The sequence below is a fragment of the Chlorocebus sabaeus genome, chromosome 23 (assembly GCF_047675955.1).
Source record: "Chlorocebus sabaeus isolate Y175 chromosome 23, mChlSab1.0.hap1, whole genome shotgun sequence".
Lineage (NCBI taxonomy): Eukaryota > Metazoa > Chordata > Mammalia > Primates > Cercopithecidae > Chlorocebus > Chlorocebus sabaeus.
In genome coordinates, this window is record NC_132926.1 from 71,497,857 (window position 1) to 71,515,780 (window position 17,924).

General features: G+C 36.0%; 1 protein-coding gene and 1 long non-coding RNA gene across 4 annotated transcripts in view; one reads left to right on the forward strand and one right to left on the reverse strand.

Moving 5' to 3' along the window:
- The window catches only part of TMEM232 (transmembrane protein 232), a 321,957-nt gene that overhangs the window by 277,553 nt on the left and 26,480 nt on the right, over positions 1-17,924 (forward strand). The gene's annotated exons all lie outside the window — the stretch shown is intronic.
- Positions 12,511-17,924, reverse strand: part of LOC140709990 (uncharacterized) — a 272,360-nt gene continuing 266,946 nt past the window's right edge. Inside the window, exon 4 of the long non-coding RNA XR_012090892.1 lies at positions 12,511-14,383. This is a non-coding gene — a long non-coding RNA (uncharacterized lncRNA). The remainder of the gene's footprint in view (positions 14,384-17,924) is intronic.

Sequence of the window (17,924 nt, forward strand, 5' to 3'; positions counted from 1 at the left end):
TTAATAGGTGTTTTCTTGCATAGTGAATATAAATCCTTTGTGAGAGATTTGTTTTGTAAATATTCTTATCTGTGGTATGTCTTTACAGTCTCTTAGCATTATATTTCACAGAGGAAAAGTTTTTAATTTTGATGAAGTCCAATTTATTAATTTTTAAAAATTTAATAAGTCACACTTTTCGTATAGTAACTAAGAAACCTTGCCAAACCCAAAAAGAATTTTATTTCATTTCCTTGTAGAAGTTTTATAATTTTGGGGTTTTATTTAAGTCTATGATCTAGTTTTAGTTACTTTTTTAATCTCATGGAAGGTATGTGTCAAAGTTCCTCTTTTTTTCTTTGCATGTGGGAGTCCAATTGTCCCAGCACCATTTGTTTTAAGCGATCATTCTTTATCCATTGTAATTGCATTTGAACCTTTGTCAAAATGCAATTGACTGTATATGTGAGGTATGTTTTTCAAATCTTCTTCTGTTCCATTGATCTAATTGTCTGTCTTGAGGACAATACCACACTCTCTCACTTGTTGTAGCTCTATAGGCTTGAAACCAGATAGTATTTTTATTTTTTAAGATTGCTTTTGTTATTCTAGTTATTTTGCCTCTCCAAGCAAGTTCTATAATCAGTTTATCTATGATTATATATATATGATTATAGATTTTGATTGTGATTGTTGCATCTCTATATTAATTTTAAAAGTATTGACATCTTCGTATTTACTCCTTCAGTTCATGAACACTGTATATCTCTTCTTTTATTTAGATCTGTTTTGATTTCTTTTATCAAGGTTTTTACTTTTCTGCACATAGATTCTACACATATTTTTCAGATTTATATTTAACATATTTTATGTTTTGTTACTGTATATCTTTTTATTATAATTTCTAATTATTAATTTCTAGTGTATACAATTACAGCTGATTTTTGTATACCGGCCTTTTATCACCAAACCTTGCTAGACTCACTAGTTCTAATGTACTTAACTAACCTGTTTTGTAGGTTATTCTTCTGTAGATTCTTCTTTTATAGGTTTCAAATGATTTTTAAAAGATAATCCTATGAACTTCAAACAAAGACAATTTTTATTTTTTCTACTTTTTACTTTGTGTGTCTTTTGAGTTCCTATTTTTTAAAAAATTTATTGATTGGCTAGAACCCCCAGTTCAATGTTAACTAGAAGTGGTGAGAGCAAACGTCTTTGCATTGTTCCTGATCTTAGAGGCAAAGCATTCTGCTTTCATCATTATGTAGAATGGAAGCTGTAGATTTTCATAGATCCCCTTTATCAGGTTGAGGAAGTTTTCTACCATTCTTCATTTTCAAAGAGTTTTTATTATGAATGAATGTTGAATTTTATTAAAACCTTGTTTATCATCTGTTAAAAGAGACCTGTAACGGTTTTCCTTCTTTAGTGATGTGGTTAATTGTGATTGATTTTTCAGTGTTGAAAGAGCCTTGCAGTCTTGGGATAAACCACACTTGCTCATAATTCATTATCCTTTTTGTATTAATATATTAGTAGATTTGATTTGCTTTCATTTTGTTTAAAAGTTTATATCTACATGGGCCTGGCGCGGTGGCTCACGCCTGTAATCCCAGCACTTTGGGAGGCCGAGGCGGGCAGATCATGACGTCAGGAGATCGAGACCATCCTGTCTAACATGGTGAAACCCCATCTCTACTAAAAATACAAAAAACTAGCTGGGCGTGATGGCGGGCACCTGTAGTCCCAGCTACTCGGGAGGCTGAGGCAGGAGAATGGCGTGAACCCGGTAGGAGGAGCTTGTAGTGAGCTGAGATCGCGCCACTGCACTCCAGTCTGGGCGATAGAGCGAGACTTCGTCTCAAAATACTAACTTAATAAATAAAAATAAAAATAATTTTTTTTAAAAAAAGTTTATATCTACATTCATGAGAAATATTGTTCACTAGTTTTTTCCTATAATAGCCTTTTTTGTTTGTTTTAATATCAGGGCATCACTGGCCTCATGATATGAATTGTGAAATGTTACTTTGATGGAGATTTTGTAAAATTGGCATTATATCTTCTTAAAAGTGTGGAATAATTAATTGGTATATTCATTGTGCTTGGCATTTTTTTTCTTGGAAGGATTGTAACTATGAATTCAGTTCCTTTAACATATATCAAAGTAGTCATGCTATCCATTTCTTCTTGATGAAACTTTGGTAGTTTATACCTTTCAAGGAATTTGCCCATTGCATCTAATTGTTTGTAATATTTTATTATTATGATTTTCATGTCTAAGTTCTGTAACGATGTTTTGTCTTTCATTTCGATATTGATAATTTGTATCTTCTCTCTTTTTTTGGTTGGTAAGTCTGGCTAGAGGTTTATCACTTTTTTTAAATCTTTACAAAGAACAAGGATTTGGTTTTCAATTACTCTATTGTTTTTGTCACTTTCAATTTCATTGATTAATGCACCTATATCTATTATACCTCCCTTTCTTTCTAAGGGTTTAATTTGCTTTTCTTTACCAGTTTCTTAAAGTGGAGGCTTAGTTCACTGATTCGAGAGTTTTTTTTTTTTTCCTAATATAAACATTTACTGTTGTACACCTCCCTTTGTACATTTTCCTCTAAGTATTGCTTTAACTGCATCTCTCAAATTTTGTCGGTGTTTTCATTTTCTTTTAATTTAAAATATTTTCTAATTTTTCATGTGATTTCCTCTTTGACTCATAGGTTATTTAGAAGTGTTTTGTTTGCTTCCAAATATTTAGACATTTTCCAGATATCTTTCTGCTACTTTTTTTTTTCCTTAGAGACAGAGTCTTGCTATGTTGCCCGGGCTGGAGTACAGTGGCTATTCACAGGTGCAATTGTTGTGCACTATTGCCCAGGACTCATAGGCTCCAAAAATCCTCCTGCCTCAGCCTCCTCAGTAGCTAGGGACATGTAACTGTGCCTGACTTACTTTTCTTTAGTTTAGGATTTTTTTATGGTCTTTCTGCGATTTTTTTTATTTGTTTAAATTTGTTATTATTTGATTTATGGCTAGAAAATTGTCTAACTCAGTGGATATTTTATGTGTACTTGAAAATAGTTTGTATTCTGCTGTTAGAATATTGTATACATGTTAATTACGTAAAGTTTGTGGATAGTATTGTTTCAGGCTTCTATATCCTTATTGATTTTCTGTCTGTTATATTAATTGCCAAGAGAGGATTGTTGAACTACCCAAGTATAATTATGGATTTGTCTATTTCTTTATTCAGTTACATTATTTTTTGCTTCATGTATTATCAAAAACAGTTTTTAGGTTCACAAACACTTAGAATGCTTTTTTTTTTTTTCTTAGTGAATTGATTTTTTTTTTTAATTTAAATCACATTGTAATGTTCTTTTTTAGCCCTGGTAATATTCCTTGTCTATTTCACACTGTCTGTGGTACTGATGTTTTATAACATTGGTCTTTATTTTTTTGCTCCTGGAATTAAAACTGAACCTTGGTTTTTATTAAATGAAACAGTAAAAAAACTCAGCAGACTGACTAAGATGAACACCTCAGATGAGGTAACCAAGGTTTATACCAAACTAATTTGCAGCATAGTCAGGGCTAAAATTCATCCACAGGGTAATCTGTGGTTCCACCCAAACTAAAATACGTCTGCTGATAAATTTGCTCTGAATAAGCACTGGACTATCAAGTTCTAAAGGTATCCATGGCTCACACCTGTAATCCCAGCACTTTGCTTGGCCAAGGCAGGCGGATCATGAGGTCAGGAGATAGAGACCATCCTGGCCAATGTGACGAAACTCCATCTCTACTAAAAATACAAAAATTAGCTGGGCGTGGTGGAGCATGCCTGTAATCCTAGCTACTCAGGAGGCTAAGGCGAGAAAATCACTTGAACCAGGGAGTCAGAGGCTGCAGTGAGCCAAGATCACACCACAGCACTCCAGCCTGGCCATAGAACAAGAGTCCATCTCAAAAAAATAAAATAAAATAAAATTTAATAAAGGTATACAGTAGAGATTTAAAGTCAGATATCTTGTATCTGAGGTTCTCAGAATGGAGAATTCACTTCTCTTTGGTAACAGATTACAGGGAACAAGTAATTGTGCTGCAGCAAATTGGGCCAAAAATAAGTTATAAAGTCATTTTCCACATGCTCTTTTTAAGATGAAACTGTTGACAAGGAATAGCAATTATCTTCATGGTATCACTATCACTCTGTTATAACAATGTAACTCTCAGATAAAGCTATTAATAGCTCCAGTTTTTGGTGCAGTTGCTTCATGAATTAGCTATGATTTCTTAGTTTTCCAGGTACTTCAATCAGAAGTGTTCAGTTAAGCACCTCACACATCGTAAGGAGTACATGCACACATTAATGCACAGTACTTTTACATTGTAATAGGAACTAAACCCTACCTTTCATTACTTATGTAAGAGGAATCATGAATGACAAACCCATTTGGCATGAAATCATTAGTCGTCTGCCCTTTTATTTGTTCTTCCAATAATGTCTTTATTTCTAAACTAATGTGGATAATAAAAACACTAGACTATACATTAAGAAATTATTTTGTTGAAATATCTTTTATCCCTGACTCTTGTATTTCTTCTTATTCACATTGCCATACGAATACTGAAATTTTTATGGCTGTCTTTTTTTAGACACATTTTAAGAATCTGCTCAGAGAGAATTTGATGAAATCTATTTTTGGTCTCAGTAGGAGAATCCTAATTTGCATCTCCTCATGGGTCATCATTGCCTAAATTGATCTAAACTGACCTGGTTCATTTTAAATCAATTCAGGGTTCTTCTGTGTATACAAAGAACAAGCTACCTGTTCTTCACATGCTGTAAAATCATTCCCAAGGAAATTTAAATGATCTGGATGGATTCTTCAAATAAAATTCTACTGTGTTTTTCTGATCAAAATTGAGAGGAGTATTGAGGTAAAACTAAAACACTGAAAAGGATTAACCAACCAGATAGTCAAAAATTGTATCAGTTGTCTGTATACAAAATACATTTTACCCACCCGATATATAATTATTCTTTTATTATATGAACTGGTTACTATAAAATCAATTTATATAACATTTGGTATTTATTTTATGGACATGGGATATTTTGGGGGCAAGATGAACAATTGTTACTCTACTACAGTTGTAAAGATTGCACCTTTTAAAGTCAAGATTCTGTAGCCAGCTTTACTTTAGAAGTAAGATGTGAAAAAACATTCTAAACTGAATAAGGGTCTATGGTGGTTTTCTTTGCTAGAACATGTTGAGCTATTTAGCTAGTCAACAAAAATAGTAGTAGAACCTTCTCTCAGTATCTTAGCACTTGTTTTTAAACAGATTTTCCGTTAAATAAATTGGTGAACTATAAGAAAATAGTTATATTTCTTGTTGTATTTTAAAAAGATATCAGACTTAAAATATATTAAATTTATTGAGCTTGTGAAATACCAAATGTATAAGTGATGTTCATAAATACCTATGATACTAATAAATAATAAATGCCACAAGAAAAGTAAAGGGCTATAAGAGTTTTTAGAAGAGAAAGAAAGCTTCTTGCTGGAAGAAATTAGTAAAGGTTTAGTTGATAGTAAGGCAACTGAGTTAAACTTTAAGGGGAAAATAGGTTTTGAACAGGTTTTGAACATGAAAACATTAAAAAAAAATCCTTTTGGCCGGGCGCGGTGGCTCACGCCTGTAATCCCAGCACTTTGGGAGGCCGAGATGGGCGGATCACAAGGTCAGGAGATCGAGACCATCCTGGCTAACCCGGTGAAACCCTGTCTCTACTAAAAAATACAAAAAACTAGCCGGGCGAGGTGGCGGGCGCCTGTAGTCCCAGCTACTCGGGAGGCTGAGGCAGGAGAATGGCGTGAATCCGGGAGGCGGAGCTTGCAGTGAGCTGAGGTCCGGCCACTGCACTCCAGCCTGGGCGACAGAGCGAGACTCCTTCTCAAAAAAAAAAAAAAAATCAGCTGGGTGTGGTGGCGGGCTACTGTTGTTCCAGCTACTCGGGAGGCTGAAGCAGGAGAATAGCATGAACTCGGGAGATGGAGCTTGCAGTGAGCCGAGATAGTGCCACTGCACTCCAGCCTGGATGACAGAGCAAGACCCCATCTCAAAAAAAAAAAAAACCTTCTATTAAAAAGAATAGTATAAACAAAATCATTAAAGCAAAAGATTTTGGAAATGTTTTAAAAACAATGACTAGAAGATTAAGGCATTAAATGTAAAAGTTAAAGTGAAATAGGAAGACTCACAGGACAATGATGACTCTTGCAAACCAACCTAAGACTTTGAGCTTTTCTTTCTTTAGCAAAGAGATGGCATCGAAGTTTTAGAGCTGTTGAAATATTTCCTAGAATAACAGGATTCATTAAAAACAGCAACATCTAAAAGGCATATTTTCAGGGAGTATTTAATTTCAGGCATATATGCTAGGTTCTGGAGATAAAATAAAATATTCTTGCTCCCAAGGAATTTGGGATTTAAAGAAAGAGATAGATGCACAAACAAAAAGCATATGAATTATATGCCAACTGCTTCTGTAATACAGATGGATACAGGGTGCTGAGGAAATAGGGAAGATGATATATCAAGGTGATAGTAGCTCCAGAAACAAGTAAGTCCTGAACTAGCAGTGGCTTGATACAATAAGCATTTATTTTGTGTTCCATCACAGCCAAATGTGGTGTTCCTTCTGAGATTACCTACCATGTGGGCATTTAGTGACCCAGGTTCTTTTCTTAGTGACCCAGGATCTTTCCTTGGAAGGCCTAGAGGACAGTAGCTCCACTGTCCTCTTGGAAGGCCTAGAGTAGTTCCACTGTCCTCTTGGCCTTCCAAATATTTTCCCTGGGTGAGGCATACATGCCTAATTAACTTAGAAGTTTCACACTTATTCCTTTGATGAGAACTAGTAGAACTAGAAAAGTGTCCCAGCTTTGTGTCCAGGAAAGACACAATAAAGATTCTGTTGAACACATTGCGATCTCTGCTCCAAGAACATATCTAACTGTGGGGTGGGTACATCCAGGAGTGCTGGAAAGCACTGATACAGTTGTATGTGGCTGTTTACATCCAGCATCTGTTCTGATTCATTAGAATCTACCTGACACCTGTTTTGATTCATGTCATTCAGTTAAATATTTTCATTAATTTCCACAGTTTACCTGCATTCATGCTAAACCTACAACAGGAAGAGTGAATCCAGGGGCTCAACTGGCAATAGTTAATAAGATGAAAAAAATGGAGATTTGAAGATAATGAGATAATTTAGGAGGTTATATTTCAAAAGTACAGGTGAGAGAGATGAAACTTGGACAGTAGGTAGTAGAGATGAAAAGAAAAGAAAAGAAACAAGCAGGTAAAATCTGAAAACAGCTCCAGGCAGCTATTCGGATGTGAAAAGCAAGAGACAGGGAAAAACTAAAAAATAATTGCATTAGTCCATTCGCATACTGCTATAAAGAACTACGTGAGACTGGGTATTTTATTAAGAAAAGAGGATTAATTGATTCACAGTTCTACAGACTATAAAGGAAGTATGGCTGTGATGCCTCAGGAAACTTACAATTATGGTGGAAGGGTGAAGGGGAAGCAAGCACGTTTTCCACATGGCAGCAGGAGAGAGAAAGCAGAGGGAAGTGCCCACACATTTTTAACCATCAGATTTCACGAGAACTCACTATCACAAGAACCACAAGGGGGAAATATGCCCCATGATCCAATTACCTCCCTCCAGGTCCCTTACCCAACATTGGGAGTTACAATTTAACATGAGATTTGAGTGGGGACACAGAGCCAAGTTGTATCAATAATCATGATAAATAAATAAATGCCAGAGATATTGAGCCTTGGTAATTCAGAGGTTCATAGTACTTTTATCAAAATAGGGAACAAAGAAAAAGAACACATTTTAGAAGAAACCATTAGATTCTCAGCTTTTGGAAGGTAGGAATCTGCTTTGTAGATCCACAATCTGATACAGAGCCGAGTATACTCCATAGTTATTCGTAGGTGCTCCATAGTTATTCATTTAATGACTAATGAAACCAAATTACTTTAGTTTTAGATACACTGAGTTTTTGGTGTCATTAAGACATTTGTGTAGAGATGTCCAGAAAGTAATTGTGAAGGTAGAATCAGGGTAAAGAAGAAATAAAAACCTCCTAGAGAAAGGTAGTAATTAAATCCACATAATTGCAAGAACAAATACACTGGAAAAAAAAGTCTCAGCAAATAGAGAAGGAATTCTTTAAAGGGATGATTGGACAGGTGATACAGAAACTTTAAGAGCTAAAAAGCAACTATTTTATTTCAGAATTATGGTATATGTTTCTTTTATAGATGGTTTTCTTTCATTCATTCACCTTTTTTCTTTCTGAATCGTTACGGGTGTGAATATGTAACAGCATGTACCATGAAAGTACACATTGTCTCTAATCCATCTTAAGATCATTGTTAAACTTGGCATATTTCCTTCATGTCATTCTAGGGGTGTATTTTAAAAAGTCAATGAAGAATGTATCATTTATTTAAATATACCATTTTTCAATATAAAATTACCTTCTTCGAACTGTTGATGATTTTGCCTTAAATTCTACTTTGTCTGAAAATAGATTTGCAACTCTTAATAGTTTAATTTTTGGAGTTTTCTAACAACCATTTTAATTTCCTTTCTTTATTAATATCATTTTGTTTCAACAGACTCATGTAAGCTACATAATATCATTTTGATTTGCTTTAATTTTACTTTAGTTTTTCCTTTGTCTTCTATGGACTTCATAACACTTTTAGTCACACTTTCTATCATTTTGTTTTGTATTGTCTTGTTTTTACTGTGTATTTTCTCTACTTAAAATATGTTTTTCTTCTTTTGATGTACCCCAATGATTTGGAAGTCATATATCCTGTTTTCAATTCTTATAATGATCATATTCAGATTTCTCAGAAAAACCCTTGTATATCAAAAGTTTTCAAAAGTCAATAATAAAATATATATTTTGCATCCCTTCCTCCTTTTGATACTTTCCTCATTCCATGTGAGAGGGGGAATGTATTACATTTTTACTTCTTTTTCACTTCGTCTTCTCACATTTTAAAACTAATGTATATGTTAAGACCCATATTAATATTATTAATTTATGTTAAGCATTTATTATTTTCTCTTTAAGCAACATTCTGTTGTTATTCAATTTTGTAACCAAATTTAAAATAATCATCTAGAGTCAAATTTATGTTTAATGTAATTGAGCGTTCACTGCTAGTCTTTGTAGAACTATTGGCTAGATGTTAGTTTCTGGAGCTGCATAACAGATTGTTGCTCTCAAAGGGCTTAGGGTCTAATGGCTTTCTGCTACTACTATTACTCTTTCTTATTCTCTTTTTTGGTTAAAAGTACTATTAAACTTTGAGTTACCTCCATTCTTAATCTCTTAGTTTAAGTACTTTATGCGAAGTATAAGGAGGGTAATTTATTCTAAGTTCTCGAAAATATAAAATTTCTTGGGAGCAAAAATCAATTCTTTTGTGATTTTATACTGCAAGGGAGAGATCTAAGGCAGATTTTACTTCTCTTTATTTAAGTAAAGTAATATTTACTAATATTTGCTCATTTTTCTGTCCCAATATTTGTAGCATATCGCTTTTGTTCTTATAGTTTATTTTTTCTTTAGTATTCAGTTTTTGCACTGGTATAGTAAGTCATTTCAATATACATATTTAAGTCATTTTTCAGCTCTATAAGTTTCCTGTGGTCATCTTTGAATACTTCTTCAATTACAATTTTTGAGGGTTTGTTAATTCCTAATTATTGGGTTGAATAAGATATTTTTATTCAATTTTAATCTCTTCTCTCTTCATTTTCACTTTACAATTTCCTCTGAACTTTGGAAATTATCTTGAATTGGTAATCCATGTCACTGATTTATGTTTTATAATGTCTTTTCTGTTTGTCTTTAACTGCTTTTACAATAATACTTTCGCTTCTGCCATCCTTCTTCATTTCAAATCTTTTTTCCCCTGACTTTTCTCTTCTTGAGACTTTCAGCCCCTATTTTATAAATATTATAACATACATTCTTTTGTGTATACCAAGTAATTTTCTGTACCTTCTTTCCAGTTTCTGCAGCAAATAATTTTTAAAAGTTTATTTTATTCTGGATATATGGAATGATATATCATTCTCCTTTCCTTGCAATAATTTAGAGGTTATTTATAGGTTTTCTTCTACTTACCATGTATTTAAAAGATCTCTATATAGGACTGGCATTTGTCAACAGATAAGATTTACAAATTGTGCTGGTGTCCCTCTCTCTACATTTGTGCACTAGTTTAGGCCCCTACTTAGATCTGCAGCTAGGTGGCACAGTGCCTAACCTGATTCCTAGTCTCTGATAGACTTTTATGCAATGTGGCTGTGCTGAAATGTAAGGAGATGGGTTTCTATCCCCTCTTCCCCTCAGTAGAAATTCATTTGTTCTAAGAGGCAATATAATGTCTACCAATCAACTTTCTCCTATTTCCTTTTAAAATTATTTTGCATGACCTGCAAAAGCCAGTTATAAATATATACATATATGCGTGTTGTGTATATATATATTATTTTATATATATATATATGGCAAAAGTAGTACCTATGTTGCTGGTGCCTACGTCACCTTGGGAGCACAGTTACAGAGGGAGGCCTGCCTGCTTTCATATGAGCATTTTCACCTATTTTTATTTAAAGAGTACGAAGGTCCTTAATTCCATTTTTAACTCTTGCTCCACTGACTCACAGGTTACTAAAGATCACCACATAGAAAACAGAGATTCTGAGTTATACCCAGAATTTTTTCAGGATCCTCAACCATATTAAAATGAATGAGAATGAGAGTGCTATTACGGGTATACCACAAACCCAACATAGCGGATTTCAAAAGAATGAATATTTTCCAGACTTTGGTCCTATCTATTATTAGCAATAAATAATTTCTAATGTACCTCACAATTATGGAAATATGTCAACCTGTCAAAACTTCATAGTTAAGAACTTCTGGAATAAAACAGTGGTGGTATATTAACATTTAGGAATTCTTAGTGGTTTAGACTGAAACCTAAAGTCTTATACTATTATATCTTCTAACTAGCAACAGTGGAGTCACTGAGAGGCTGAAAACAGAGGAAAAAGAACATGGTCTCTTATATAACTCTGTTTCCCCAACCCCAAATCTGTATAGTTGCTATGGCAAGCAATTGCTTCTCTGGTAAGGCGACTCTTCCAATCTTTCATAATCGCTACCACCATTCTATTCCAGTAGATCCAGAAATGGTCCCATATCTCTAAGTATTTCTTGTTCAATCTACACAGCTGTCAGAACAATAATTTTGAAGCAGAATTCTGATCATTTCATTTTACTGCTTAAAAGCCTTCAAAGACAGCAAGGATGTTGTACTGAATGAAGGTAAAGACTTCATATGGAACAGTCAGATTCAGAGCCCCTACTCTGTGTCTCTGTCACTTCCACATTCACTCCTGCCCTCCTCTCCTTAAAGGTCAGAGGCCAGTGACACATTCCGGGCAGGAGATTGTCTGATGTCTTTGTTCCAGACAAGAAAAAAGGCCTATAGATGCTGACATTAGAGAGTTCTTCCAAGGAAATGGCTTCACCCCTATGGTAGGCAGCCTCTAAGATGGCCTCCAATGATCCTAGCCTCTGATATCTCTGCCCCTGTGTAATCTCTTTCTTTGAATGTGGCCTGAACTTAGTGATTCATTTCTAATGAATAGAATATGGCGGAAGTGATGAGATACCACTTCCAAAGCCAGGTTGCAAAAAGACTGTAGCTTCTCTCTTAGGGACCTTCTTTGACTTTCTCATTCACTCACTCTGAAAGAAACCAATTGTCATGTTGAACTGCTCTGATGAGAAGCTCAAATAGCAAAAAAGTGATGTATTTGATCACCAGCCAGCAAAAACATGAGGCATGTCAATAATCATGTAAGTAACTGTTCCCACAGTTGAACTTTGATATGTCCGAAGCCTCTGACAACACCCTGATTTCAACCTTTTGAGAGACCCTGTGCCAGAGACCATGCCCAAAAAACTGAAATGGTAAACGTTTGTTGTTTTAAGCTGTTAATTATGGGGTAATTTTTTATGTAGCAATATATAACTAATATAATCACTACCCAGCCACTCCATGATGAAGGCCATTATTCAGCTTGCCCCAGAAACCCATAGATTCCAATTGACTTTGTAGTATTTTGTTCTTAAGCATAAATAACTGGTAAAAGGAGCGTGAGGAAAATTTGGTGGGGTTATGGGGAATGTGATGGTTATGTTCATTTCCTTGAATATAATGATGGTGTCATAGGCATATAAATGTCATAAATATTAAGTTATATATTTTAAACATATTTAATTTATTATGTTAATTAGACCTTAACAAAGCTGTTAAAATATTAATGAAGAGATAAGACTCATCAAATATTTGAAAAACAAAAGACTCCAACATAATAGACAGGGATCCAAATAAATAAAATGTAGAAGGCAATCAGAAAAATTTGAAACAGTGCAGAAGGACAGAAAAAAATGTCCAAAAAACTCTAAAATTATTATTCTCTAAGAAATAAATGAAAAAGTTTTCATCCATGAAAAATGAAGGTTATAGAAAAGAATAGCATATGAATAAGAAAGAAAGAGTTCCTAGACATTAAAAACACAATAGTGGAAGTTGAAGATTTAACAGAAGGTTTAGAAGATAAAATTGAAGAAATTTCCCAGGAAGTAAAATAAAGACAAAGTGGAGGAAAATGGGAACAAGAAGATAACAAAATGAGAGGTATAGCCCAGACATCTACATTAGAATTAAGGGAATTTCAGAAAAAAAATAAAGAAGCAAAAGAGGCTTACTTATCAATTAATTTATTTTCTAATTTGAAGAAATAAATACAAATTTACACATTTAAATGATCCAAATTGTGCTCAAAAATAAATTTTAAAAGATCAACTATAAGGCACTTCATATTAGTTATCCAGTGCTATGTAACAAATGACCACATAACGTGGCAACTAAAAACAACATTTAAGGGGTGGAGCAAGATGGCAGAATAGAAGCCTACACTGTTCACTGTCCCCCACAGGAACACCAAATTTAAATAACTGTCACAGAAAAGCATCATCACAAGAACCAAAAACCAGGTGAACAATCGTAGTACTTGGTTTTAAATTCATATCACTGAAAGAGGCATTGAAGAAGGTAGGAGAGACAGTCTTGAATTGCTGACACCATCCCTCCCCAACCCCCTAGCTGTGGCTACATGGTACAGAGTCTGTACACTTGTGGGAGGGAGAACTCAGTGACTGGGGGACTTCAGGTTGAACTCAGTGCAGCCCTGTCACAGCGGAGAGCAAAGTCATGCTCAGCCAGCACCCACACATGGAAGGAGAATTTGGATCAGCCCTAGCTAGAGGGAAATCACCCATCTCAGAAGTAAGAAACCTTGCCATCAGGGGCTGAAGTGCTCTAGAGTTCTAGGTAAACTTGAAAGACAGCCTAGGACACAAGGACTGCAGTTCCTAGGTATCTCCTAGTTCTGGGCTAGGCTCAGAGCCAGTGAACTAGGGCGGCACATGACCTAGGGAGATACCAGCCAGGGCAACAAAGTGCTTGCATCACCCCTTCCCCAACCCCAGGCAGCATGTCTCTCAGTAACAAAAACAATTCCTTCCTTCTATTTAAGGAGAAGAGAGCAATACGTAAAGAGGAATTTGTCTTGCATCTTGCATACCAGCTCAGCCACAGTAGCACAGGGTACTGGGCAGAGTCATGAGACTCCCATTCGAGGCCCTAGCCCATGATGACATTTCTACACACATCCTTGGCCAAAAGTGACTCTACTGTCTTAAAGGGAAGGACCCAGTCCTAGCAGGATTAATCACCTGCTTATTAAAGAGCCGTTGGGGCCTGAGTAACCAGTAGTGATATCCAGGTAGTATGCCATAGGCTGTTGGCTCTCAGATAAGTTGACTTCAGATGTGACCCAGAGTATTCCCAGCTATGGTGGCTATGCTGAAAGACTCCTTCTATTTGAGAAAAGCAGAGGGAAAGGTGATGAGGACTTTGTCTTGCACCTTGGGTACCAGTTTGGCAACAGTGGAGTAGAGTAACAAGCAGGCTCTTGGTGTCCCCAAGTCCAGACCTAGGCTATTGGACAGCATTTATGGACTTGTCCTGGGCCAGAGGGGAGCCCACTGCACTGAGAGGTGAGTCCGAGACCTGGAAGAATTCACCACAAGCTGACTGAAGAGCCTTGGTCTTTACATCAACATCAGTGGTGGCCTGGCACAATTTCCCGTGGGCCAGTGGTAGTAGTTGCCAAAAGGAGAGGCTCCTCAGCCTGTGGAAAGAAGGAAAGAACATGAAGGGTTTTGCATTGTAGTTTGAGTGTTAGCTTGGCTACAGTGGAATAGAACATTGGTAAACCTCTAAGGTTTTTTGCTCCAATCCCTGGCTTCCAGAGAGCATCTCTAGACCCTCCCAGGAGCTGGGGGAGCACAATGTCCTGAAGGGAAGGACACAAACCTTGCTGGCATTACCACTTGCTGATCATAGAGCCCTAGGGCCTTGAATGAACATAGGTGGTAGTCAGGCAGCGGTTACAGTATACCTTGGGTGGGACCCAGTGCTGTGCTGGCATCAGGTTGACCCAGCATAGTCCCAGTGGTGGTGAACACAAGGGTGCTTATATTACCACACCCCTGGTTCCAGGTGCCTTAGCACAGAGAGAGAGCCTCCATTTGTTTGGAAGAAAGTAAGGAGAAGATAATCATGCGCGGTAATCCAGAGGTCATCTGGATCTTATCCAAGACAATCAAGGAGGTGCTTTTACAGATCTAGAAAAATCACAGTGCTATTGGGCTTGGGATTCAAATCTCTTTGAATAGCTGGAAAGCCTTCTCCGGAAGGATGACCACAAGAAAGCCCAGACTGTGAAGAATACATTAAATACCCAACTTTCCAATTCCCAGACACCAGTGAACATCTACAAGCATTGAGATCATTCAGGAAACTGTGACTTTACCAAGCAAACTTAAGTAAGTTACTAAGGACAAATTCTGAAGAAACAGAGATATGTGACCTTTCAGACAAAGAATTAAAAATAACTGTGCTGAAGAACTCAAAGAAATTCAAGATAACAGAGAGAAGGAATTCAGAATTCTATCAGATACATTTAACAAACAGATTGAAATTTTTTTTTAATCAAGCAGAAATGCTGGACTTGATCAATTCAATTCACATACTGAAGAATGCATCAGAGTCTCTTAATAACAGAATTGATCAAGCAGAAGGAAGAATTAGTGAGCTTGAAAACAGACTATTTGAAAATCAGTGATGAGAGGATACAAAAGAATAAAAGAATAAAAGAAAATGAAGCACACCTACAAGATGTAGGAAATAACCTCAAAAGGGGAAATCTAAGAGTTATTGGCCTTAAACAGAAAGTAGAGAAAGAGATAGGGGTAGGAAGTATATTCAAAGAGTTCTATCACAGAACTTCCCAAACCTAGAGAAGATATCAGCATTCAATTAAAAGAAGGCAATATAACACCAAGAAATTTAACCCAAAGAGACTCCCTCAAGGCATTTAATAACCAAACTCCTGAAGGTCAAGGATAATGAAAGTATCCTAAAAGCAGCAAGAGAGAAGAAACAACGTACAATGGAGCTCCAATACATCTGGCAACAGACTTTTCAGTGGAAACTTTAAGGCCAGGAGAGAGTGGCATGACATATTTAAAGTGCTAAAGGAAAAAAAAAGCTACTGATAACCTTTTACTCTAATACAGTATATCTAGTGAAAATATCTTTCAAACATGGAGGAAAAATGAGGACCATCCCAGTAAAACTGGGATAGTTATTTATTTAGTTATAAATTTAGTTATTTGTAAACTGTTAGACTGAGAATCTCAGCACCTCTCTAGCTGTTAGCCAAAGTCCATCCTCATTCCATTGCTTATAGGCTTCTCCATTATGGCAACTCAATTGATCACAGCATAAAAGCCAAGAAGGAAAACCAGTTAGCTAATAAGACAAGTCACAATTATAGAAACACTATACTATCATCTTTGTCATAGTCTATAGTCTTCTAACAAACAGGTTAGAAGCAAGTCCTTAGGCCAGCCCATACTCAGGGGAAAGGACCTACACAAGGGCATGAGTTCTAGGACGCAGGGATTACTGGTGCCATCATGGAAATCTGTCTCCACACACTTCATTGTGAACATGGAAAAACTAGGAAAAAGGAAACTTGAAACTTCTTGAGACAGAGAACATTAGCAATCATAAAACATTTCATGTGTTTCTTCACTTTCCTGGAAGACTTCCTTGCAATTATGTTGGAGGAGTGGTTCTCAACCATGGGTAATTTTGTCTCTCAAGGGACCTTGTCAATAGAAAGCTTCAGTTATCGTAGTAGGGGATGTTACTGACATCTAATGGGCAGAGGCGAGAGCTGTTGCTAAATATCTCACAAGGTACAGGACAGTCCCCACAGCAAAGCAATATCTAAGCCCAAGTATCAATATGGTCAAGAACCAGAAACCTGGATCCAGAAGCTTGCATTTTTTAGCAAGTACTATGAACAGAAGTGACATACCTGTGTCAAAGCAGGTAGGAGCCAGTGAATCTTTTCCACATCTTCCTTCCTCAGTCAAAATGACCTTAAAAGCCACATGTTGAGATGGCAGTATTACAAAATAGAAAGAGCCTAGATTCCTAGGTCATCAATTAGATGGAGGCAAGCTTCTATTGAACTGCATCAGACATGTGAGCAAGAAGCAAACATATGCTTTGTTGACATTTCAGCATTTGTCTGTTGAGAAAATTAGCAATAAATAAGTGGATGAAACTATAAACACCTGAAAGTCAGGATGGCATTATACTCAAAAGCAGCACTGGAGGCAAGAAGACAGTGCATAGGTTGCCTCAATACACTGAGGAAGAGTAACATCCACCATATAATTATAAATATCCCTTGTTCTTCAAATATATTTGGTTCATAGCATTTGGAAAATAGAAAATGTTTCATAAACATTTTTTTCAGAATCTATTCTGTTCTTCAAATTGAGTAGTAAGAGTTCAGATAACAGATGATACTTGAATATGTCTGCCCCCAATTTATCAAATATGACGATAGAATAAAGACGTTTTCAAGTATCTTTCCGTATTTGAAATATCATTTCAAATATCAAAAGGTTTCAGATTATGTACTGTCTATTCACTATGTTTTAGGAAGCTTCTTAAGAATATATGCCCCGCGATGAAGGGAATAAATCAAGTAAAAAGAACATAGTGGGGTAGAGAAAGCAGTGATCCTAACAGAGAACAGAGGTGAGGATGGAGTATTTCCAGCAGAACGGCAACACAGCAGGCCTAGGGAGCAACCAGTTTCAATTGGTGTAAGAAGACACTTAAACAACATATTAAAAATAGAAGTTACCACTTGTTCTCCACCAACCTTATCTCTTAAAGGATGCTTTGATACATCTACTCACTTAAGTCATATGCACCATTATTCCCACTAGCTTTACACTAACTCCTACTCATCTTTCCAGATTTATGTCTGAGGTATTCTGGAGCCAATCCTCTGCCTGGGGGCACATTATGTTTTCTTCTGCTTTGTGAAACTATTTGCATAACAAAATTTTACTGTGTCATTTGGCATGTCTTTTACATCAGTCACATCACAGTCCTGTTATGATAACCACACAGATTAATATCTGCTATGGCATCGATGAAAAGACCTTGATCCTAATTTAAAGGTTAATATAGAGAATTTTAGATAGACTGCAGTAGATGATGCTTCTGTATGCTAGGGTGGCAGCAGATCATTCTTGGCCCAGGACTATGAAATTTTGTGTCTGCGAATGCAGGAAGAA